The 22,742-nt window shown below is 39.2% G+C and overlaps 12 non-coding genes across 12 annotated transcripts; all 12 read right to left on the bottom strand.

The window, feature by feature from the left end:
- Nucleotides 1-1,088: 1,088 nt before the first annotated feature.
- Nucleotides 1,089-1,161, bottom strand: trnap-agg (transfer RNA proline (anticodon AGG)). Its single transcript has one exon. It is a non-coding gene; the product is annotated as a tRNA-Pro (tRNA).
- Nucleotides 1,162-3,222: 2,061 nt separating this feature from the next.
- On the bottom strand, nucleotides 3,223-3,294 carry trnap-agg (transfer RNA proline (anticodon AGG)). Its single transcript has one exon. It is a non-coding gene; the product is annotated as a tRNA-Pro (tRNA).
- Nucleotides 3,295-5,356: 2,062 nt separating this feature from the next.
- trnap-agg (transfer RNA proline (anticodon AGG)) lies at nucleotides 5,357-5,428 on the bottom strand. Its single transcript has one exon. It is a non-coding gene; the product is annotated as a tRNA-Pro (tRNA).
- Nucleotides 5,429-11,758: 6,330 nt separating this feature from the next.
- On the bottom strand, nucleotides 11,759-11,830 carry trnap-agg (transfer RNA proline (anticodon AGG)). The gene has a single exon. It is a non-coding gene; the product is annotated as a tRNA-Pro (tRNA).
- Nucleotides 11,831-12,825: 995 nt separating this feature from the next.
- On the bottom strand, nucleotides 12,826-12,897 carry trnap-agg (transfer RNA proline (anticodon AGG)). Its single transcript has one exon. It is a non-coding gene; the product is annotated as a tRNA-Pro (tRNA).
- A 3,129-nt stretch (nucleotides 12,898-16,026) lies between these two features.
- trnap-agg (transfer RNA proline (anticodon AGG)) lies at nucleotides 16,027-16,098 on the bottom strand. Its single transcript has one exon. It is a non-coding gene; the product is annotated as a tRNA-Pro (tRNA).
- Nucleotides 16,099-17,093: 995 nt separating this feature from the next.
- trnap-agg (transfer RNA proline (anticodon AGG)) lies at nucleotides 17,094-17,165 on the bottom strand. Its single transcript has one exon. It is a non-coding gene; the product is annotated as a tRNA-Pro (tRNA).
- Nucleotides 17,166-18,160: 995 nt separating this feature from the next.
- trnap-agg (transfer RNA proline (anticodon AGG)) lies at nucleotides 18,161-18,232 on the bottom strand. The gene has a single exon. It is a non-coding gene; the product is annotated as a tRNA-Pro (tRNA).
- Nucleotides 18,233-19,227: 995 nt separating this feature from the next.
- Nucleotides 19,228-19,299, bottom strand: trnap-agg (transfer RNA proline (anticodon AGG)). Its single transcript has one exon. It is a non-coding gene; the product is annotated as a tRNA-Pro (tRNA).
- A 995-nt stretch (nucleotides 19,300-20,294) lies between these two features.
- Nucleotides 20,295-20,366, bottom strand: trnap-agg (transfer RNA proline (anticodon AGG)). Its single transcript has one exon. It is a non-coding gene; the product is annotated as a tRNA-Pro (tRNA).
- Nucleotides 20,367-21,361: 995 nt separating this feature from the next.
- Nucleotides 21,362-21,433, bottom strand: trnap-agg (transfer RNA proline (anticodon AGG)). Its single transcript has one exon. It is a non-coding gene; the product is annotated as a tRNA-Pro (tRNA).
- Nucleotides 21,434-22,428: 995 nt separating this feature from the next.
- On the bottom strand, nucleotides 22,429-22,500 carry trnap-agg (transfer RNA proline (anticodon AGG)). Its single transcript has one exon. It is a non-coding gene; the product is annotated as a tRNA-Pro (tRNA).
- Between the last annotated feature and the right edge of the window lie 242 nt (nucleotides 22,501-22,742).

Below are 22,742 nucleotides of genomic sequence, written 5' to 3'. Positions count from 1 at the left end.
TGCTTTTGGTAGCTTCCCTGCATATGGGCTCGTCCGGGATTTGAACCCGGGACCTCTCGCACCCTAAGTGAGAATCATACCCCAAGACCAAAGAGCCCCCCATGCTGATTGCGCTTACACAGTGCATGAGACAAAACTTAGAGTTTTCTCCATTTCATGATTTTGCTAGGCAGCAGAAAATTTCACCATGAACTTTTTGAATAGGTTTGTCTACATTATTTTTTGAACAACCACATTTTCAACATAACAGTAAGAAAGTCATATTTTAAATGACAGCAGGGGCACAGAGTTCCTTATAACTTTGATGGGTTTTGATATGCTGTTTTCCATAGAGTCTTGGTCATGCAAGGAGCACAGGAATATTACATCTAGGAAAGGTGAAGTGCCATGAGGAACATTGCTGTTCTGCGGGATATGTCTGTAGATCGTTGTCTTATCGACTTTCACAAATGTTTGACGAGATTGCTGGTTTTCTGGCGATGTGTATTGAAGATCCCAATTAGTTTGCAGAATGCATTTAACACATCAGCACAAGAATTTTCTTTTTGAGCTTTTTCCTATCGGGTTTTGCGAGATTGCTCTTTTACAATCAATGTCCATTGAAGATTGCAATCAGTTTCAGAAGTTACTTGCCACATCTACACAAGGTCCTTCTGCATGTGTGCAAAATGCTTTTGAGCTTTATCTTTGAGGTGTAAGCTATTGCGAAGAATTAACCAGAATGCTGTTTTACAATCAATGTCCATTGAAGATAACAATCAATTGCCGAAGGTGCTTCTGCTAAACTGTGCCCATTTCTATGTGTGTTCTGAAATCACTATGACAATGCACTTGCAAATATGAAGGTAAATTGACATGAAACTAATTCAAATGTGGCAAACTATGCCATTTGTGTTACTTAGTGAGAAAGGAGTAACAGGCATGGGTCAAATGAGGAGAAGTTTGCCTGGATTGTATTCTTCATAGAATTTTGCTTTTGGTTATCTCCTTGATTTATTTATTGGAGTAACATATTATGCATAAGCATACAAATTGTAAAAGCCAGCATGTGATTGAAAGAATCTGCTTTTAGTAGCTTCCCTGCATATGGGCTCGTCCGGGATTTGAACCCAGGACCTCTCGCACCCTAAGCGAGAATCATACCCCTAGACCAACGAGACCCCCATGCTGATTGCGCTTACACAGTGCATGAGACAAAACTTAGAGTTTTCTCCATTTCATGATTTTGCTAGGCAGCAGAAAATTTCACCATGAACTTTTTGAATAGGTTTGTCTACATTATTTTTTGAACAACCACGTTTTCAACATAACAGTAAGAAAGTCATATTTTAAATGACAGCAGGGGCACAGAGTTCCTTATAACTTTGATGGGTTTTGATATTCTGTTTTCCATAGAGTCTTGGTCATGCAAGGAGCACAGGAATATTACATCTAGGAAAGGTGAAGTGCCATGAGGAACATTGCTGTTCTGTGGGATATGTCTGTAGATCGTTGTCTTATCGACTTCCACAAATGTTTGACGAGATTGCTGGTTTTCTGGCGATGAGTATTGAAGATCCCAATTAGTTTGCAGAATGCATTTAACACATCAGCACAAGAATTTTCTTTTTGAGCTTTTTCCTATCGGGTTTTGCGAGATTGCTCTTTTACAATCAATGTCCATTGAAGATTGCAATCAGTTTCAGAAGTTACTTGCCACATCTACACAAGGTCCTTCTGCATGTGTGCAAAATGCTTTTGAGCTTTATCTTTGAGGTGTAAGCTATTGCGAAGAATTAACCAGAATGCTGTTTTACAATCAATGTCCATTGAAGATAACAATCAATTGCCGAAGGTGCTTCTGCTAAACTGTGCCCATTTCTATGTCTGTTCTGAAATCACTATGACAATGCACTTGCAAATATGAAGGTAAATTGACATGAAACTAATTCAAATGTGGCAAACTATGCCATTTGTGTTACTTAGTGAGAAAGGAGTAACAGGCATTGGTCAAATGAGGAGAAGTTTGCCTGGATTGTATTCTTCATAGAATTTTGCTTTTGGTTATGTCCTTGATTTATAATTATATAGGAGTAACATATTACGCACAAGCAGACAAATTGGGAAAGCCAGCATGTGATTGAAAGAATCTGCTTTTGGCAGCTTCCCTGCATATGGGCTTGTCCGGGATTTGAACCCGGGACCTCTCGCACCCTAAGCGAGAATCATACCTCAAGACCAACGAGCCCCCCATGCTGGTTGCGCTTACACAGTGCATGAGACAAAACTTAGAGTTTTCTCCATTTCATGATTTTGCTAGGCAGCAGAAAATTTCACCATGAACTTTTTGAATAGGTTTGTCTACATTATTTTTTGAACAACCACGTTTTCAACATAACAGTAAGAAAGTCATATTTTAAATGACAGCAGGGGCACAGAGTTCCTTATAACTTTGATGGGTTTTGATATGCTGTTTTCCATAGAGTCTTGGTCATGCAAGGAGCACAGGAATATTACATCTAGGAAATGTGAAGTGCCATGAGGAACATTGCTGTTCTGCGGGATATGTCTGTAGAGCGTTGTCTTATCGACTTCCACAAATGTTTGACGAGATTGCTGGTTTTCTGGCGATGTGTATTGAAGATCCCAATTAGTTTGCAGAATGCATTTAACACATCAGCACAAGAATTTTCTTTTTGAGCTTTTTCCTATCGGGTTTTGCGAGATTGCTCTTTTACAATCAATGTCCATTGAAGATTGCAATCAGTTTCAGAAGTTACTTGCCACATCTACACAAGGTCCTTCTGCATGTGTGCAAGATGCTTTTGAGCTTTATCTTTGAGGTGTAGGCTATTGCGAAGAATTAACCAGAATGCTGTTTTACAATCAAAGTCCATTGAATATAACAATCAATTGCCGAAGGTGCTTCTGCTAAACTGTGCCCATTTCTATGTGTGTTCTGAAATCACTATGACTATGCACTTGCAAATATGAAGGTAAATTGACATGAAACTAAAGCAAATGTGGCAAACTATGCCATTTGTGTTACTTAGTGAGAAAGGAGTAACAGGCATGAGTCAAATGAGGAGAAGTTTGCCTGGATTGTATTCTTCATAGAATTTTGCTTTTGGTTATCTCCTTGATTTATAATTATATTGGAGTAACATATTATGCACAAGCAGACAAATTGGGAAAGCCAGCATGTGATTGAAAGAATCTGCTTTTGGTAGCTTCCCTGCATATGGGCTCGTCCGGGATTTGAACCCGGGAGCTCTCGCACCCTAAGCGAGAATCATACCCCTAGACCAACGAGCCCCCCATGCTGATTGTGCTTACACAGTGCATGAGACAAAACTTAGAGTTTTCTCCATTTCATGATTTTGCTAGGCAGCAGAAAATTTCACCATGAACTTTTTGAATAGGTTTGTCTACATTATTTTTTGAACAACCACGTTTTCAACATAACAGTAAAAAAGTCATATTTTAAATGACAGCAGGGGCACAGAGTTCCTTATAACTTTGATGGGTTTTGATATGCTGTTTTCCATAGAGTCTTGGTCATGCAAGGAGCACAGGAATATTACATCTAGGAAAGGTGAAGTGCCATAAGGAACATTGCTGTTCTGCGGGATATGTCTGTAGATCGTTGTCTTATCGACTTTCACAAATGTTTGATGAGATTGCTGGTTTTCTGGCGATGTGTATTGAAGATCCCAATTAGTTTGCAGAATGCATTTAACACATCAGCACAAGAATTTTCTTTTTGAGATTTTTCCTATCGGGTTTTGCGAGATTGCTATTTTACAATCAATGTCCATTGAAGATTGCAATCAGTTTCAGAAGTTACTTGCCACATCTGCACAAGGTCCTTCTGCATGTGTGCAAGATGCTTTTGAGCTTTATCTTTGAGGTGTAGGCTATTGCGAAGAATTAACCAGAATGCTGTTTTACAATCAAAGTCCATTGAACATAACAATCAATTGCCGAAGGTGCTTCTGCTAAACTCTGCCCATTTCTATGTGTGTTCTGAAATAACTATGACAATGCACTTGCAAATATGAAGGTAAATTGACATGAAACTAAAGCAAATGTGGCAAACTATGCCATTTGTGTTACTTAGTGAGAAAGGAGTAACAGGCATGGGTCAAATGAGGAGAAGTTTGCCTGGAATGTATTCTTCATAGAATTTTGCTTTTGGTTATCTCCTTGATTTATAATTATATTGGACTAACATATTATGCACAAGCAGACAAATTGGGAAAGCCAGCATGTGATTGAAAGAATCTGCTTTTGGTAGCTTCCCTGCATATGGGCTCGTCTGGGATTTGAACCCGGGACCTCTCGCACCCTAAGCGAGAATCATACCCCGAGACCAACGAGCCCCCCATGCTGATTGCGCTTACACAGTGCATGAGACAAAACTTAGAGTTTTCTCCATTTCATGATTTTGCTAGGCAGCAGAAAATTTCACCGTGAACTTTTTGAATAGGTTTGTCTACATTATTTTTTGAACAACCACGTTTTCAACATAACAGTAAGAAAGTCATATTTTAAATGACAGCAGGGGCACAGAGTTCCTTATAACTTTGATGGGTTTTGATATGCTGTTTTCCATAGAGTCTTGGTCATGCAAGGAGCACAGGAATATTACATCTAGGAAAGGTGAAGTGCCATAAGGAACATTGCTGTTCTGCGGGATATGTCTGTAGATCGTTGTCTTATCGACTTTCACAAATGTTTGATGAGATTGCTGGTTTTCTGGCGATGTGTATTGAAGATCCCAATTAGTTTGCAGAATGCATTTAACACATCAGCACAAGAATTTTCTTTTTGAGCTTTTTCCTATCGGGTTTTGCGAGATTGCTATTTTACAATCAATGTCCATTGAAGATTGCAATCAGTTTCAGAAGTTACTAGCCACATCTGCACAAGGTCCTTCCGCATGTGTGCAAGATGCTTTTGAGGTTTATCTTTGAGGTGTAGGCTATTGCGAAGAATTAACCAGAATGCTGTTTTACAATCAAAGTCCATTGAAGATAACAATCAATTGCCGAAGGTGCTTCTGCTAAACTCTGCCCATTTCTATGTGTGTTCTGAAATCACTATGACAATGCAATTGCAAATATGAAGGTAAATTGACATGAAACTAAAGCAAATGTGGCAAACTATGCCATTTGTGTTAATTAGTGAGAAAGGAGTAACAGGCATGGGTCAAATGAGGAGAAGTTTGCCTGGATTGTATTCTTCATAGAATTATGCTTTTGGTTATCTCCTTGATTTATAATTATATTGGAGTAACATATTATGCACAAGCAGACAAATTGGGAAAGCCAGCACGTGATTGAAAGAATCTGCTTTTGGTAGCTTCCCTGCATATGGGCTCGTCCGGGATTTGAACCCGGGACCTCTCGCACCCTAAGCGAGAATCATACCCCTAGACCAACGAGCCCCCCATGCTGATTGCGCTTACACAGTGCATGAGACAAAACTTAGAGTTTTCTCCATTTCATGATTTTGCTAGGCAGCAGAAAATTTCACCGTGAACTTTTTGAATAGGTTTGTCTACATTATTTTTTGAACAACCACGTTTTCAACATAACAGTAAGAAAGTCATATTTTAAATGACAGCAGGGGCACAGAGTTCCTTATAACTTTGATGGGTTTTGATATGCTGTTTTCCATAGAGTCTTGGTCATGCAAGGAGCACAGGAATATTACATCTAGGAAAGGTGAAGTGCCATGAGGAACATTGCTGTTCTGCGGGATATGTCTGTAGATCGTTGTCTTATCGACTTTCACAAATGTTTGACGAGATTGCTGGTTTTCTGGCGATGTGTATTGAAGATCCCAATTAGTTTGCAGAATGCATTTAACACATCAGCACAAGAATTTTCTTTTTGAGTTTTTTCCCATCGGGTTTTGCGAGATTGCTATTTTACAATCAATGTCCATTGAAGATTGCAATCAGTTTCAGAAGTTACTTGCCACATCTGCACAAGGACCTTCTGCATGTGTGCAAGATGCTTTTGAGCTTTATCTTTGAGGTGTAGGCTATTGCGAAGAATTAACCAGAATGCTGTTTTACAATCAAAGTCCATTGAACATAACAATCAATTGCCGAAGGTGCTTCTGCTAAACTGTGCCCATTTCTATGTGTGTTCTGAAATCACTATGACAATGCACTTGCAAATATGAAGGTAAATTGACATGAAACTAAAGCAAATGTGGCAAACTATGCAATTTCTGTTACTTAGTGAGAAAGGAGTAACAGGCATGGGTCAAATGAGGAGAAGTTTGCCTGGATTGTATTCTTCATAGAATTTTGCTTTTGGTTATCTCCTTGATTTATAATTATATTGGACTAACATATTATGCACATGCAGACAAATTGGAAAAGCCAGCATGTGATTGAAAGAATCTGCTTTTGGTAGCTTCACTGCATATGGGCTTGTCTGGGATTTGAACCCGGGACCTCTTGCACCCTAAGCGAGAATCATAACCCTAGACCAACGAGCCCCCCATGCTGATTGCGCTTACACAGTGCATGAGACAAAACTTAGAGTTTTCTCCATTTCATGATTTTGCTAGGCAGCAGAAAATTTCACCATGAACTTTTTGAATAGGTTTGTCTACATTATTTTTTGAACAACCACGTTTTCAACATAACAGTAAGAAAGTCATATTTTAAATGACAGCAGGGGCACAGAGTTCCTTATAACTTTGATGGGTTTTGATATGCTGTTTTCCATAGAGTCTTGGTCATGCAAGGAGCACAGGAATATTACATCTAGGAAAGGTGAAGTGCCATAAGGAACATTGCTGTTCTGCGGGATATGTCTGTAGATCGTTGTCTTATCGACTTTCACAAATGTTTGATGAGATTGCTGGTTTTCTGGCGATGTGTATTGAAGATCCCAATTAGTTTGCAGAATGCATTTAACACATCAGCACAAGAATTTTCTTTTTGAGATTTTTCCTATCGGGTTTTGCGAGATTGCTATTTTACAATCAATGTCCATTGAAGATTGCAATCAGTTTCAGAAGTTACTTGCCACATCTGCACAAGGTCCTTCTGCATGTGTGCAAGATGCTTTTGAGCTTTATCTTTGAGGTGTAGGCTATTGCGAAGAATTAACCAGAATGCTGTTTTACAATCAAAGTCCATTGAACATAACAATCAATTGCCGAAGGTGCTTCTGCTAAACTCTGCCCATTTCTATGTGTGTTCTGAAATAACTATGACAATGCACTTGCAAATATGAAGGTAAATTGACATGAAACTAAAGCAAATGTGGCAAACTATGCCATTTGTGTTACTTAGTGAGAAAGGAGTAACAGGCATGGGTCAAATGAGGAGAAGTTTGCCTGGAATGTATTCTTCATAGAATTTTGCTTTTGGTTATCTCCTTGATTTATAATTATATTGGACTAACATATTATGCACAAGCAGACAAATTGGGAAAGCCAGCATGTGATTGAAAGAATCTGCTTTTGGTAGCTTCCCTGCATATGGGCTCGTCTGGGATTTGAACCCGGGACCTCTCGCACCCTAAGCGAGAATCATACCCCGAGACCAACGAGCCCCCCATGCTGATTGCGCTTACACAGTGCATGAGACAAAACTTAGAGTTTTCTCCATTTCATGATTTTGCTAGGCAGCAGAAAATTTCACCGTGAACTTTTTGAATAGGTTTGTCTACATTATTTTTTGAACAACCACGTTTTCAACATAACAGTAAGAAAGTCATATTTTAAATGACAGCAGGGGCACAGAGTTCCTTATAACTTTGATGGGTTTTGATATGCTGTTTTCCATAGAGTCTTGGTCATGCAAGGAGCACAGGAATATTACATCTAGGAAAGGTGAAGTGCCATAAGGAACATTGCTGTTCTGCGGGATATGTCTGTAGATCGTTGTCTTATCGACTTTCACAAATGTTTGATGAGATTGCTGGTTTTCTGGCGATGTGTATTGAAGATCCCAATTAGTTTGCAGAATGCATTTAACACATCAGCACAAGAATTTTCTTTTTGAGCTTTTTCCTATCGGGTTTTGCGAGATTGCTATTTTACAATCAATGTCCATTGAAGATTGCAATCAGTTTCAGAAGTTACTTGCCACATCTGCACAAGGTCCTTCCGCATGTGTGCAAGATGCTTTTGAGGTTTATCTTTGAGGTGTAGGCTATTGCGAAGAATTAACCAGAATGCTGTTTTACAATCAAAGTCCATTGAAGATAACAATCAATTGCCGAAGGTGCTTCTGCTAAACTCTGCCCATTTCTATGTGTGTTCTGAAATCACTATGACAATGCACTTGCAAATATGAAGGTAAATTGACATGAAACTAAAGCAAATGTGGCAAACTATGCCATTTGTGTTACTTAGTGAGAAAGGAGTAACAGGCATGGGTCAAATGAGGAGAAGTTTGCCTGGAATGTATTCTTCATAGAATTTTGCTTTTGGTTATCTCCTTGATTTATAATTATATTGGACTAACATATTATGCACAAGCAGACAAATTGGGAAAGCCAGCATGTGATTGAAAGAATCTGCTTTTGGTAGCTTCCCTGCATATGGGCTCGTCTGGGATTTGAACCCGGGACCTCTCGCACCCTAAGCAAGAATCATACCCCGAGACCAACGAGCCCCCCATGCTGATTGCGCTTACACAGTGCATGAGACAAAACTTAGAGTTTTCTCCATTTCATGATTTTGCTAGGCAGCAGAAAATTTCACCGTGAACTTTTTGAATAGGTTTGTCTACATTATTTTTTGAACAACCACGTTTTCAACATAACAGTAAGAAAGTCATATTTTAAATGACAGCAGGGGCACAGAGTTCCTTATAACTTTGATGGGTTTTGATATGCTGTTTTCCATAGAGTCTTGGTCATGCAAGGAGCACAGGAATATTACATCTAGGAAAGGTGAAGTGCCATAAGGAACATTGCTGTTCTGCGGGATATGTCTGTAGATCGTTGTCTTATCGACTTTCACAAATGTTTGATGAGATTGCTGGTTTTCTGGCGATGTGTATTGAAGATCCCAATTAGTTTGCAGAATGCATTTAACACATCAGCACAAGAATTTTCTTTTTGAGCTTTTTCCTATCGGGTTTTGCGAGATTGCTATTTTACAATCAATGTCCATTGAAGATTGCAATCAGTTTCAGAAGTTACTTGCCACATCTGCACAAGGTCCTTCCGCATGTGTGCAAGATGCTTTTGAGGTTTATCTTTGAGGTGTAGGCTATTGCGAAGAATTAACCAGAATGCTGTTTTACAATCAAAGTCCATTGAAGATAACAATCAATTGCCGAAGGTGCTTCTGCTAAACTCTGCCCATTTCTATGTGTGTTCTGAAATCACTATGACAATGCACTTGCAAATATGAAGGTAAATTGACATGAAACTAAAGCAAATGTGGCAAACTATGCAATTTCTGTTACTTAGTGAGAAAGGAGTAACAGGCATGGGTCAAATGAGGAGAAGTTTGCCTGGATTGTATTCTTCATAGAATTTTGCTTTTGGTTATCTCCTTGATTTATAATTATATTGGACTAACATATTATGCACATGCAGACAAATTGGAAAAGCCAGCATGTGATTGAAAGAATCTGCTTTTGGTAGCTTCACTGCATATGGGCTTGTCCGGGATTTGAACCCGGGACCTCTTGCACCCTAAGCGAGAATCATAACCCTAGACCAACGAGCCCCCCATGCTGATTGCGCTTACACAGTGCATGAGACAAAACTTAGAGTTTTCTCCATTTCATGATTTTGCTAGGCAGCAGAAAATTTCACCATGAACTTTTTGAATAGGTTTGTCTACATTATTTTTTGAACAACCACGTTTTCAACATAACAGTAAGAAAGTCATATTTTAAATGACAGCAGGGGCACAGAGTTCCTTATAACTTTGATGGGTTTTGATATGCTGTTTTCCATAGAGTCTTGGTCATGCAAGGAGCACAGGAATATTACATCTAGGAAAGGTGAAGTGCCATAAGGAACATTGCTGTTCTGCGGGATATGTCTGTAGATCGTTGTCTTATCGACTTTCACAAATGTTTGACGAGATTGCTGGTTTTCTGGCGATGTGTATTGAAGATCCCAATTAGTTTGCAGAATGCATTTAACACATCAGCACAAGAATTTTCTTTTTGAGCTTTTTCCTATCGGGTTTTGCGAGATTGCTATTTTACAATCAATGTCCATTGAAGATTGCAATCAGTTTCAGAAGTTACTTGCCACATCTGCACAAGGTCCTTCTGCATGTGTGCAAGATGCTTTTGAGCTTTATCTTTGAGGTGTAGGCTATTGCGAAGAATTAACCAGAATGCTGTTTTACAATCAAAGTCCATTGAACATAACAATCAATTGCCGAAGGTGCTTCTGCTAAACTGTGCCCATTTCTATGTGTGTTCTGAAATCACTATGACAATGCACTTGCAAATATGAAGGTAAATTGACATGAAACTAAAGCAAATGTGGCAAACTATGCAATTTGTGTTACTTAGTGAGAAAGGAGTAACAGGCATGGGTCAAATGAGGAGAAGTTTACCTGGATTGTATTCTTCATAGAATTATGCTTTTGGTTATCTCCTTGATTTATAATTATATTGGAGTAACATATTATGCACAAGCAGACAAATTGGGAAAGCCAGCATGTGATTGAAAGAATCTGCTTTTGGTAGCTTCCCTGCATATGGGCTCGTCTGGGATTTGAACCCGGGAGCTTTCCCACCCTAAGCGAGAATCATACCCCTAGACCAACGAGCCCCCCATGCTGATTGCGCTTACACAGTGCATGAGACAAAACTTAGAGTTTTCTCCATTTCATGATTTTGCTAGGCAGCAGAAAATTTCACCGTGAACTTTTTGAATAGGTTTGTCTACATTATTTTTTGAACAACCACGTTTTCAACATAACAGTAAGAAAGTCATATTTTAAATGACAGCAGGGGCACAGAGTTCCTTATAACTTTGATGGGTTTTGATATGCTGTTTTCCATAGAGTCTTGGTCATGCAAGGAGCACAGGAATATTACATCTAGGAAAGGTGAAGTGCCATGAGGTACATTGCTGTTCTGCGGGATATATCTGTAGATCGTTGTCTTATCGACTTTCACAAATGTTTGACGAGATTGCTGGTTTTCTGGCGATGTGTATTGAAGATCCCAATTAGTTTGCAGAATGCATTTAACACATCAGCACAAGAATTTTCTTTTTGAGCTTTTTCCCATCGGGTTTTGCGAGATTCCTATTTTACAATCAATGTCCATTGAAGATTGCAATCAGTTTCAGAAGTTACTTGCCACATCTGCACAAGGTCCTTCTGCATGTGTGCAAGATGCTTTTGAGCTTTATCTTTGAGGTGTAGGCTATTGCGAAGAATTAACCAGAATGCTGTTTTACAATCAAAGTCCATTGAACATAACAATCAATTGCCGAAGGTGCTTCTGCTAAACTGTGCCCATTTCTATGTGTGTTCTGAAATCACTATGACAATGCATTTGCAAATATGAAGGTAAATTGACATGAAACTAAAGCAAATGTGGCAAACTATGCCATTTGTGTTACTTAGTGAGAAAGGAGTAACAGGCATGGGTCAAATGAGGAGAAGTTTGCCTGGAATGTATTCTTCATAGAATTTTGCTTTTGGTTATCTCCTTGATTTATAATTATATTGGAGTAACATATTATGCACAAGCAGACAAATTGGGAAAGCCAGCACGTGATTGAAAGAATCTGCTTTTGGTAGCTTCCCTGCATATGGGCTCGTCCGGGATTTGAACCCGGGACCTCTCGCACCCTAAGCGAGAATCATACCCCTAGACCAACGAGCCCCCCATGCTGATTGCGCTTACACAGTGCATGAGACAAAACTTAGAGTTTTCTCCATTTCATGATTTTGCTAGGCAGCAGAAAATTTCACCGTGAACTTTTTGAATAGGTTTGTCTACATTATTTTTTGAACAACCACGTTTTCAGCATAACAGTAAGAAAGTCATATTTTAAATGACAGCAGGGGCACAGAGTTCCTTATAACTTTGATGGGTTTTGATATGCTGTTTTCCATAGAGTCTTGGTCATGCAAGGAGCACAGGAATATTACATCTAGGAAAGGTGAAGTGCCATGAGGTACATTGCTGTTCTGCGGGATATATCTGTAGATCGTTGTCTTATCGACTTTCACAAATGTTTGACGAGATTGCTGGTTTTCTGGCGATGTGTATTGAAGATCCCAATTAGTTTGCAGAATGCATTTAACACATCAGTACAAGAATTTTCTTTTTGAGCTTTTTCCCATCGGGTTTTGCGAGATTGCTATTTTACAATCAATGTCCATTGAAGATTTCAATCAGTTTCAGAAGTTACTTGCCACATCTGCACAAGGTCCTTCTGCATGTGTGCAAGATGCTTTTGAGCTTTATCTTTGAGGTGTAGGCTATTGCGAAGAATTAACCAGAATGCTGTTTTACAATCAAAGTCCATTGAACATAACAATCAATTGCCGAAGGTGCTTCTGCTAAACTGTGCCCATTTCTATGTGTGTTCTGAAATCACTATGACAATGCAATTGCAAATATGAAGGTAAATTGACATGAAACTAAAGCAAATGTGGCAAACTATGCCATTTGTGTTACTTAGTGAGAAAGGAGTAACAGGCATGGGTCAAATGAGGAGAAGTTTGCCTGGAATGTATTCTTCATAGAATTTTGCTTTTGGTTATCTCCTTGATTTATAATTATATTGGAGTAACATATTATGCACAAGCAGACAAATTGGGAAAGCCAGCACGTGATTGAAAGAATCTGCTTTTGGTAGCTTCCCTGCATATGGGCTCGTCCGGGATTTGAACCCGGGACCTCTCGCACCCTAAGCGAGAATCATACCCCTAGACCAACGAGCCCCCCATGCTGATTGCGCTTACACAGTGCATGAGACAAAACTTAGAGTTTTCTCCATTTCATGATTTTGCTAGGCAGCAGAAAATTTCACCGTGAACTTTTTGAATAGGTTTGTCTACATTATTTTTTGAACAACCACGTTTTCAACATAACAGTAAGAAAGTCATATTTTAAATGACAGCAGGGGCACAGAGTTCCTTATAACTTTGATGGGTTTTGATATGCTGTTTTCCATAGAGTCTTGGTCATGCAAGGAGCACAGGAATATTACATCTAGGAAAGGTGAAGTGCCATGAGGAACATTGCTGTTCTGCGGGATATGTCTGTAGATCGTTGTCTTATCGACTTTCACAAATGTTTGACGAGATTGCTGGTTTTCTGGCGATGTGTATTGAAGATCCCAATTAGTTTGCAGAATGCATTTAACACATCAGCACAAGAATTTTCTTTTTGAGTTTTTTCCCATCGGGTTTTGCGAGATTGCTATTTTACAATCAATGTCCATTGAAGATTGCAATCAGTTTCAGAAGTTACTTGCCACATCTGCACAAGGACCTTCTGCATGTGTGCAAGATGCTTTTGAGCTTTATCTTTGAGGTGTAGGCTATTGCGAAGAATTAACCAGAATGCTGTTTTACAATCAAAGTCCATTGAACATAACAATCAATTGCCGAAGGTGCTTCTGCTAAACTGTGCCCATTTCTATGTGTGTTCTGAAATCACTATGACAATGCACTTGCAAATATGAAGGTAAATTGACATGAAACTATAGCAAATGTGGCAAACTATGCAATTTGTGTTACTTAGTGAGAAAGGAGTAACAGGCATGGGTCAAATGAGGAGAAGTTTGCCTGGAATGTATTCTTCATAGAATTTTGCTTTTGGTTATCTCCTTGATTTATAATTATATTGGAGTAACATATTATGCACATGCAGACAAATTGGAAAAGCCAGCATGTGATTGAAAGAATCTGCTTTTGGTAGCTTCACTGCATATGGGCTTGTCCGGGATTTGAACCCGGGACCTCTTGCACCCTAAGCGAGAATCATAACCCTAGACCAACGAGCCCCCCATGCTGATTGCGCTTACACAGTGCATGAGACAAAACTTAGAGTTTTCTCCATTTCATGATTTTGCTAGGCAGCAGAAAATTTCACCATGAACTTTTTGAATAGGTTTGTCTACATTATTTTTTGAACAACCACGTTTTCAACATAACAGTAAGAAAGTCATATTTTAAATGACAGCAGGGGCACAGAGTTCCTTATAACTTTGATGGGTTTTGATATGCTGTTTTCCATAGAGTCTTGGTCATGCAAGGAGCACAGGAATATTACATCTAGGAAAGGTGAAGTGCCATAAGGAACATTGCTGTTCTGCGGGATATGTCTGTAGATCGTTGTCTTATCGACTTTCACAAATGTTTGACGAGATTGCTGGTTTTCTGGCGATGTGTATTGAAGATCCCAATTAGTTTGCAGAATGCATTTAACACATCAGCACAAGAATTTTCTTTTTGAGCTTTTTCCTATCGGGTTTTGCGAGATTGCTATTTTACAATCAATGTCCATTGAAGATTGCAATCAGTTTCAGAAGTTACTTGCCACATCTGCACAAGGTCCTTCTGCATGTGTGCAAGATGCTTTTGAGCTTTATCTTTGAGGTGTAGGCTATTGCGAAGAATTAACCAGAATGCTGTTTTACAATCAAAGTCCATTGAACATAACAATCAATTGCCGAAGGTGCTTCTGCTAAACTGTGCCCATTTCTATGTGTGTTCTGAAATCACTATGACAATGCACTTGCAAATATGAAGGTAAATTGACATGAAACTAAAGCAAATGTGGCAAACTATGCAATTTGTGTTACTTAGTGAGAAAGGAGTAACAGGCATGGGTCAAATGAGGAGAAGTTTACCTGGATTGTATTCTTCATAGAATTATGCTTTTGGTTATCTCCTTGATTTATAATTATATTGGAGTAACATATTATGCACAAGCAGACAAATTGGGAAAGCCAGCATGTGATTGAAAGAATCTGCTTTTGGTAGCTTCCCTGCATATGGGCTCGTCTGGGATTTGAACCCGGGAGCTTTCCCACCCTAAGCGAGAATCATACCCCTAGACCAACGAGCCCCCCATGCTGATTGCGCTTACACAGTGCATGAGACAAAACTTAGAGTTTTCTCCATTTCATGATTTTGCTAGGCAGCAGAAAATTTCACCGTGAACTTTTTGAATAGGTTTGTCTACATTATTTTTTGAACAACCACGTTTTCAACATAACAGTAAGAAAGTCATATTTTAAATGACAGCAGGGGCACAGAGTTCCTTATAACTTTGATGGGTTTTGATATGCTGTTTTCCATAGAGTCTTGGTCATGCAAGGAGCACAGGAATATTACATCTAGGAAAGGTGAAGTGCCATGAGGTACATTGCTGTTCTGCGGGATATATCTGTAGATCGTTGTCTTATCGACTTTCACAAATGTTTGACGAGATTGCTGGTTTTCTGGCGATGTGTATTGAAGATCCCAATTAGTTTGCAGAATGCATTTAACACATCAGCACAAGAATTTTCTTTTTGAGCTTTTTCCCATCGGGTTTTGCGAGATTCCTATTTTACAATCAATGTCCATTGAAGATTGCAATCAGTTTCAGAAGTTACTTGCCACATCTGCACAAGGTCCTTCTGCATGTGTGCAAGATGCTTTTGAGCTTTATCTTTGAGGTGTAGGCTATTGCGAAGAATTAACCAGAATGCTGTTTTACAATCAAAGTCCATTGAACATAACAATCAATTGCCGAAGGTGCTTCTGCTAAACTGTGCCCATTTCTATGTGTGTTCTGAAATCACTATGACAATGCATTTGCAAATATGAAGGTAAATTGACATGAAACTAAAGCAAATGTGGCAAACTATGCCATTTGTGTTACTTAGTGAGAAAGGAGTAACAGGCATGGGTCAAATGAGGAGAAGTTTGCCTGGAATGTATTCTTCATAGAATTTTGCTTTTGGTTATCTCCTTGATTTATAATTATATTGGAGTAACATATTATGCACAAGCAGACAAATTGGGAAAGCCAGCACGTGATTGAAAGAATCTGCTTTTGGTAGCTTCCCTGCATATGGGCTCGTCCGGGATTTGAACCCGGGACCTCTCGCACCCTAAGCGAGAATCATACCCCTAGACCAACGAGCCCCCCATGCTGATTGCGCTTACACAGTGCATGAGACAAAACTTAGAGTTTTCTCCATTTCATGATTTTGCTAGGCAGCAGAAAATTTCACCGTGAACTTTTTGAATAGGTTTGTCTACATTATTTTTTGAACAACCACGTTTTCAACATAACAGTAAGAAAGTCATATTTTAAATGACAGCAGGGGCACAGAGTTCCTTATAACTTTGATGGGTTTTGATATGCTGTTTTCCATAGAGTCTTGGTCATGCAAGGAGCACAGGAATATTACATCTAGGAAAGGTGAAGTGCCATGAGGTACATTGCTGTTCTGCGGGATATATCTGTAGATCGTTGTCTTATCGACTTTCACAAATGTTTGACGAGATTGCTGGTTTTCTGGCGAAGTGTATTGAAGATCCCAATTAGTTTGCAGAATGCATTTAACACATCAGTACAAGAATTTTCTTTTTGAGCTTTTTCCCATCGGGTTTTGCGAGATTGCTATTTTACAATCAATGTCCATTGAAGATTTCAATCAGTTTCAGAAGTTACTTGCCACATCTGCACAAGGTCCTTCTGCATGTGTGCAAGATGCTTTTGAGCTTTATCTTTGAGGTGTAGGCTATTGCGAAGAATTAACCAGAATGCTGTTTTACAATCAAAGTCCATTGAACATAACAATCAATTGCCGAAGGTGCTTCTGCTAAACTGTGCCCATTTCTATGTGTGTTCTGAAATCACTATGACAATGCAATTGCAAATATGAAGGTAAATTGACATGAAACTAAAGCAAATGTGGCAAACTATGCCATTTGTGTTACTTAGTGAGAAAGGAGTAACAGGCATGGGTCAAATGAGGAGAAGTTTGCCTGGAATGTATTCTTCATAGAATTTTGCTTTTGGTTATCTCCTTGATTTATAATTATATTGGAGTAACATATTATGCACAAGCAGACAAATTGGGAAAGCCAGCACGTGATTGAAAGAATCTGCTTTTGGTAGCTTCCCTGCATATGGGCTCGTCCGGGATTTGAACCCGGGACCTCTCGCACCCTAAGCGAGAATCATACCCCTAGACCAACGAGCCCCCCATGCTGATTGCGCTTACACAGTGCATGAGACAAAACTTAGAGTTTTCTCCATTTCATGATTTTGCTAGGCAGCAGAAAATTTCACCGTGAACTTTTTGAATAGGTTTGTCTACATTATTTTTTGAACAACCACGTTTTCAACATAACAGTAAGAAAGTCATATTTTAAATGACAGCAGGGGCACAGAGTTCCTTATAACTTTGATGGGTTTTGATATGCTGTTTTCCATAGAGTCTTGGTCATGCAAGGAGCACAGGAATATTACATCTAGGAAAGGTGAAGTGCCATGAGGAACATTGCTGTTCTGCGGGATATGTCTGTAGATCGTTGTCTTATCGACTTTCACAAATGTTTGACGAGATTGCTGGTTTTCTGGCGATGTGTATTGAAGATCCCAATTAGTTTGCAGAATGCATTTAACACATCAGCACAAGAATTTTCTTTTTGAGTTTTTTCCCATCGGGTTTTGCGAGATTGCTATTTTACAATCAATGTCCATTGAAGATTGCAATCAGTTTCAGAAGTTACTTGCCACATCTGCACAAGGACCTTCTGCATGTGTGCAAGATGCTTTTGAGCTTTATCTTTGAGGTGTAGGCTATTGCGAAGAATTAACCAGAATGCTGTTTTACAATCAAAGTCCATTGAACATAACAATCAATTGCCGAAGGTGCTTCTGCTAAACTGTGCCCATTTCTATGTGTGTTCTGAAATCACTATGACAATGCACTTGCAAATATGAAGGTAAATTGACATGAAACTATAGCAAATGTGGCAAACTATGCAATTTGTGTTACTTAGTGAGAAAGGAGTAACAGGCATGGGTCAAATGAGGAGAAGTTTGCCTGGAATGTATTCTTCATAGAATTTTGCTTTTGGTTATCTCCTTGATTTATAATTATATTGGAGTAACATATTATGCACAAGCAGACAAATTGGGAAAGCCAGCACGTGATTGAAAGAATCTGCTTTTGGTAGCTTCCCTGCATATGGGCTCGTCCAGGATTTGAACCCGGGACCTCTCGCACCCTAAGCGAGAATCATACCCCTAGACCAACGAGCCCCCCATGCTGATTGCGCTTACACAGTGCATGAGACAAAACTTAGAGTTTTCTCCATTTCATGATTTTGCTAGGCAGCAGAAAATTTCACCGTGAACTTTTTGAATAGGTTTGTCTACATTATTTTTTGAACAACCACGTTTTCAACATAACAGTAAGAAAGTCATATTTTAAATGACAGCAGGGGCACAGAGTTCCTTATAACTTTGATGGGTTTTGATATGCTGTTTTCCATAGAGTCTTGGTCATGCAAGGAGCACAGGAATATTACATCTAGGAAAGGTGAAGTGCCATGAGGAACATTGCTGTTCTGCGGGATATGTCTGTAGATCGTTGTCTTATCGACTTTCACAAATGTTTGACGAGATTGCTGGTTTTCTGGCGATGTGTATTGAAGATCCTAATTAGTTTGCAGAATGCATTTAACACATCAGCACAAGAATTTTCTTTTTGAGTTTTTTCCCATCGGGTTTTGCGAGATTGCTATTTTACAATCAATGTCCATTGAAGATTGCAATCAGTTTCAGAAGTTACTTGCCACATCTGCACAAGGACCTTCTGCATGTGTGCAAGATGCTTTTGAGCTTTATCTTTGAGGTGTAGGCTATTGCGAAGAATTAACCAGAATGCTGTTTTACAATCAAAGTCCATTGAACATAACAATCAATTGCCGAAGGTGCTTCTGCTAAACTGTGCCCATTTCTATGTGTGTTCTGAAATCACTATGACAATGCACTTGCAAATATGAAGGTAAATTGACATGAAACTAAAGCAAATGTGGCAAACTATGCAATTTGTGTTACTTAGTGAGAAAGGAGTAACAGGCATGGGTCAAATGAGGAGAAGTTTGCCTGGAATGTATTCTTCATAGAATTTTGCTTTTGGTTATCTCCTTGATTTATAATTATATTGGAGTAACATATTATGCACAAGCAGACAAATTGGGAAAGCCAGCACGTGATTGAAAGAATCTGCTTTTGGTAGCTTCCCTGCATATGGGCTCGTCCAGGATTTGAACCCGGGACCTCTCGCACCCTAAGCGAGAATCATACCCCTAGACCAACGAGCCCCCCATGCTGATTGCGCTTACACAGTGCATGAGACAAAACTTAGAGTTTTCTCCATTTCATGATTTTGCTAGGCAGCAGAAAATTTCACCGTGAACTTTTTGAATAGGTTTGTCTACATTATTTTTTGAACAACCACGTTTTCAACATAACAGTAAGAAAGTCATATTTTAAATGACAGCAGGGGCACAGAGTTCCTTATAACTTTGATGGGTTTTGATATGCTGTTTTCCATAGAATCTTGGTCATGCAAGGAGCACAGGAATATTACATCTAGGAAAGGTGAAGTGCCATGAGGAACATTGCTGTTCTGCGGGATATGTCTGTAGATCGTTGTCTTATCGACTTTCACAAGCGTTTGACGAGATTGCTGGTTTTCTGGCGATGTGTATTGAAGATCCCAATTAGTTTGCAGAATGCATTTAACACATCAGCACAAGAATTTTCTTTTTGAGTTTTTTCCCATCGGGTTTTGCGAGATTGCTATTTTACAATCAATGTCCATTGAAGATTGCAATCAGTTTCAGAAGTTACTTGCCACATCTGCACAAGGACCTTCTGCATGTGTGCAAGATGCTTTTGAGCTTTATCTTTGAGGTGTAGGCTATTGCGAAGAATTAACCAGAATGCTGTTTTACAATCAAAGTCCATTGAACATAACAATCAATTGCCGAAGGTGCTTCTGCTAAACTGTGCCCATTTCTATGTGTGTTCTGAAATCACTATGACAATGCACTTGCAAATATGAAGGTAAATTGAAATGAAACTAAAGCAAATGTGGCAAACTATGCAATTTGTGTTACTTAGTGAGAAAGGAGTAACAGGCATGGGTCAAATGAGGAGAAGTTTGCCTGGAATGTATTCTTCATAGAATTTTGCTTTTGGTTATCTCCTTGATTTATAATTATATTGGAGTAACATATTATGCACAAGCAGACAAATTGGGAAAGCCAGCACGTGATTGAAAGAATCTGCTTTTGGTAGCTTCCCTGCATATGGGCTCGTCCAGGATTTGAACCCGGGACCTCTCGCACCCTAAGCGAGAATCATACCCCTAGACCAACGAGCCCCCCATGCTGATTGCGCTTACACAGTGCATGAGACAAAACTTAGAGTTTTCTCCATTTCATGATTTTGCTAGGCAGCAGAAAATTTCACCGTGAACTTTTTGAATAGGTTTGTCTACATTATTTTTTGAACAACCACGTTTTCAACATAACAGTAAGAAAGTCATATTTTAAATGACAGCAGGGGCACAGAGTTCCTTATAACTTTGATGGGTTTTGATATGCTGTTTTCCATAGAGTCTTGGTCATGCAAGGAGCACAGGAATATTACATCTAGGAAAGGTGAAGTGCCATGAGGAACATTGCTGTTCTGCGGGATATGTCTGTAGATCGTTGTCTTATCGACTTTCACAAATGTTTGACGAGATTGCTGGTTTTCTGGCGATGTGTATTGAAGATCCCAATTAGTTTGCAGAATGCATTTAACACATTAGCACAAGAATTTTCTTTTTGAGTTTTTTCCCATCGGGTTTTGCGAGATTGCTATTTTACAATCAATGTCCATTGAAGATTGCAATCAGTTTCAGAAGTTACTTGCCACATCTGCACAAGGACCTTCTGCATGTGTGCAAGATGCTTTTGAGCTTTATCTTTGAGGTGTAGGCTATTGCGAAGAATTAACCAGAATGCTGTTTTACAATCAAAGTCCATTGAACATAACAATCAATTGCCGAAGGTGCTTCTGCTAAACTGTGCCCATTTCTATGTGTGTTCTGAAATCACTATGACAATGCACTTGCAAATATGAAGGTAAATTGACATGAAACTAAAGCAAATGTGGCAAACTATGCAATTTGTGTTACTTAGTGAGAAAGGAGTAACAGGCATGGGTCAAATGAGGGGAAGTTTGCCTGGAATGTATTCTTCATAGAATTTTGCTTTTGGTTATCTCCTTGATTTATAATTATATTGGAGTAACATATTATGCACAAGCAGACAAATTGGGAAAGCCAGCACGTGATTGAAAGAATCTGCTTTTGGTAGCTTCCCTGCATATGGGCTCGTCCAGGATTTGAACCCGGGACCTCTCGCACCCTAAGCGAGAATCATACCCCTAGACCAACGAGCCCCCCATGCTGATTGCGCTTACACAGTGCATGAGACAAAACTTAGAGTTTTCTCCATTTCATGATTTTGCTAGGCAGCAGAAAATTTCACCGTGAACTTTTTGAATAGGTTTGTCTACATTATTTTTTGAACAACCACGTTTTCAACATAACAGTAAGAAAGTCATATTTTAAATGACAGCAGGGGCACAGAGTTCCTTATAACTTTGATGGGTTTTGATATGCTGTTTTCCATAGAATCTTGGTCATGCAAGGAGCACAGGAATATTACATCTAGGAAAGGTGAAGTGCCATGAGGAACATTGCTGTTCTGCGGGATATGTCTGTAGATCGTTGTCTTATCGACTTTCACAAGCGTTTGACGAGATTGCTGGTTTTCTGGCGATGTGTATTGAAGATCCCAATTAGTTTGCAGAATGCATTTAACACATCAGCACAAGAATTTTCTTTTTGAGTTTTTTCCCATCGGGTTTTGCGAGATTGCTATTTTACAATCAATGTCCATTGAAGATTGCAATCAGTTTCAGAAGTTACTTGCCACATCTGCACAAGGACCTTCTGCATGTGTGCAAGATGCTTTTGAGCTTTATCTTTGAGGTGTAGGCTATTGCGAAGAATTAACCAGAATGCTGTTTTACAATCAAAGTCCATTGAACATAACAATCAATTGCCGAAGGTGCTTCTGCTAAACTGTGCCCATTTCTATGTGTGTTCTGAAATCACTATGACAATGCACTTGCAAATATGAAGGTAAATTGAAATGAAACTAAAGCAAATGTGGCAAACTATGCAATTTGTGTTACTTAGTGAGAAAGGAGTAACAGGCATGGGTCAAATGAGGAGAAGTTTGCCTGGAATGTATTCTTCATAGAATTTTGCTTTTGGTTATCTCCTTGATTTATAATTATATTGGAGTAACATATTATGCACAAGCAGACAAATTGGGAAAGCCAGCACGTGATTGAAAGAATCTGCTTTTGGTAGCTTCCCTGCATATGGGCTCGTCCGGGATTTGAACCCGGGACCTCTCGCACCCTAAGCGAGAATCATACCCCTAGACCAACGAGCCCCCCATGCTGATTGCGCTTACACAGTGCATGAGACAAAACTTAGAGTTTTCTCCATTTCATGATTTTGCTAGGCAGCAGAAAATTTCACCGTGAACTTTTTGAATAGGTTTGTCTACATTATTTTTTGAACAACCACGTTTTCAACATAACAGTAAGAAAGTCATATTTTAAATGACAGCAGGGGCACAGAGTTCCTTATAACTTTGATGGGTTTTGATATGCTGTTTTCCATAGAATCTTG

Source organism: Brienomyrus brachyistius, unplaced genomic scaffold (assembly GCF_023856365.1).
Source record: "Brienomyrus brachyistius isolate T26 unplaced genomic scaffold, BBRACH_0.4 scaffold55, whole genome shotgun sequence".
Lineage (NCBI taxonomy): Eukaryota > Metazoa > Chordata > Actinopteri > Osteoglossiformes > Mormyridae > Brienomyrus > Brienomyrus brachyistius.
The sequence above is the reverse complement of the archived record's forward strand: the minus strand, read 5'-3'. Positions and strand labels throughout refer to the sequence as shown.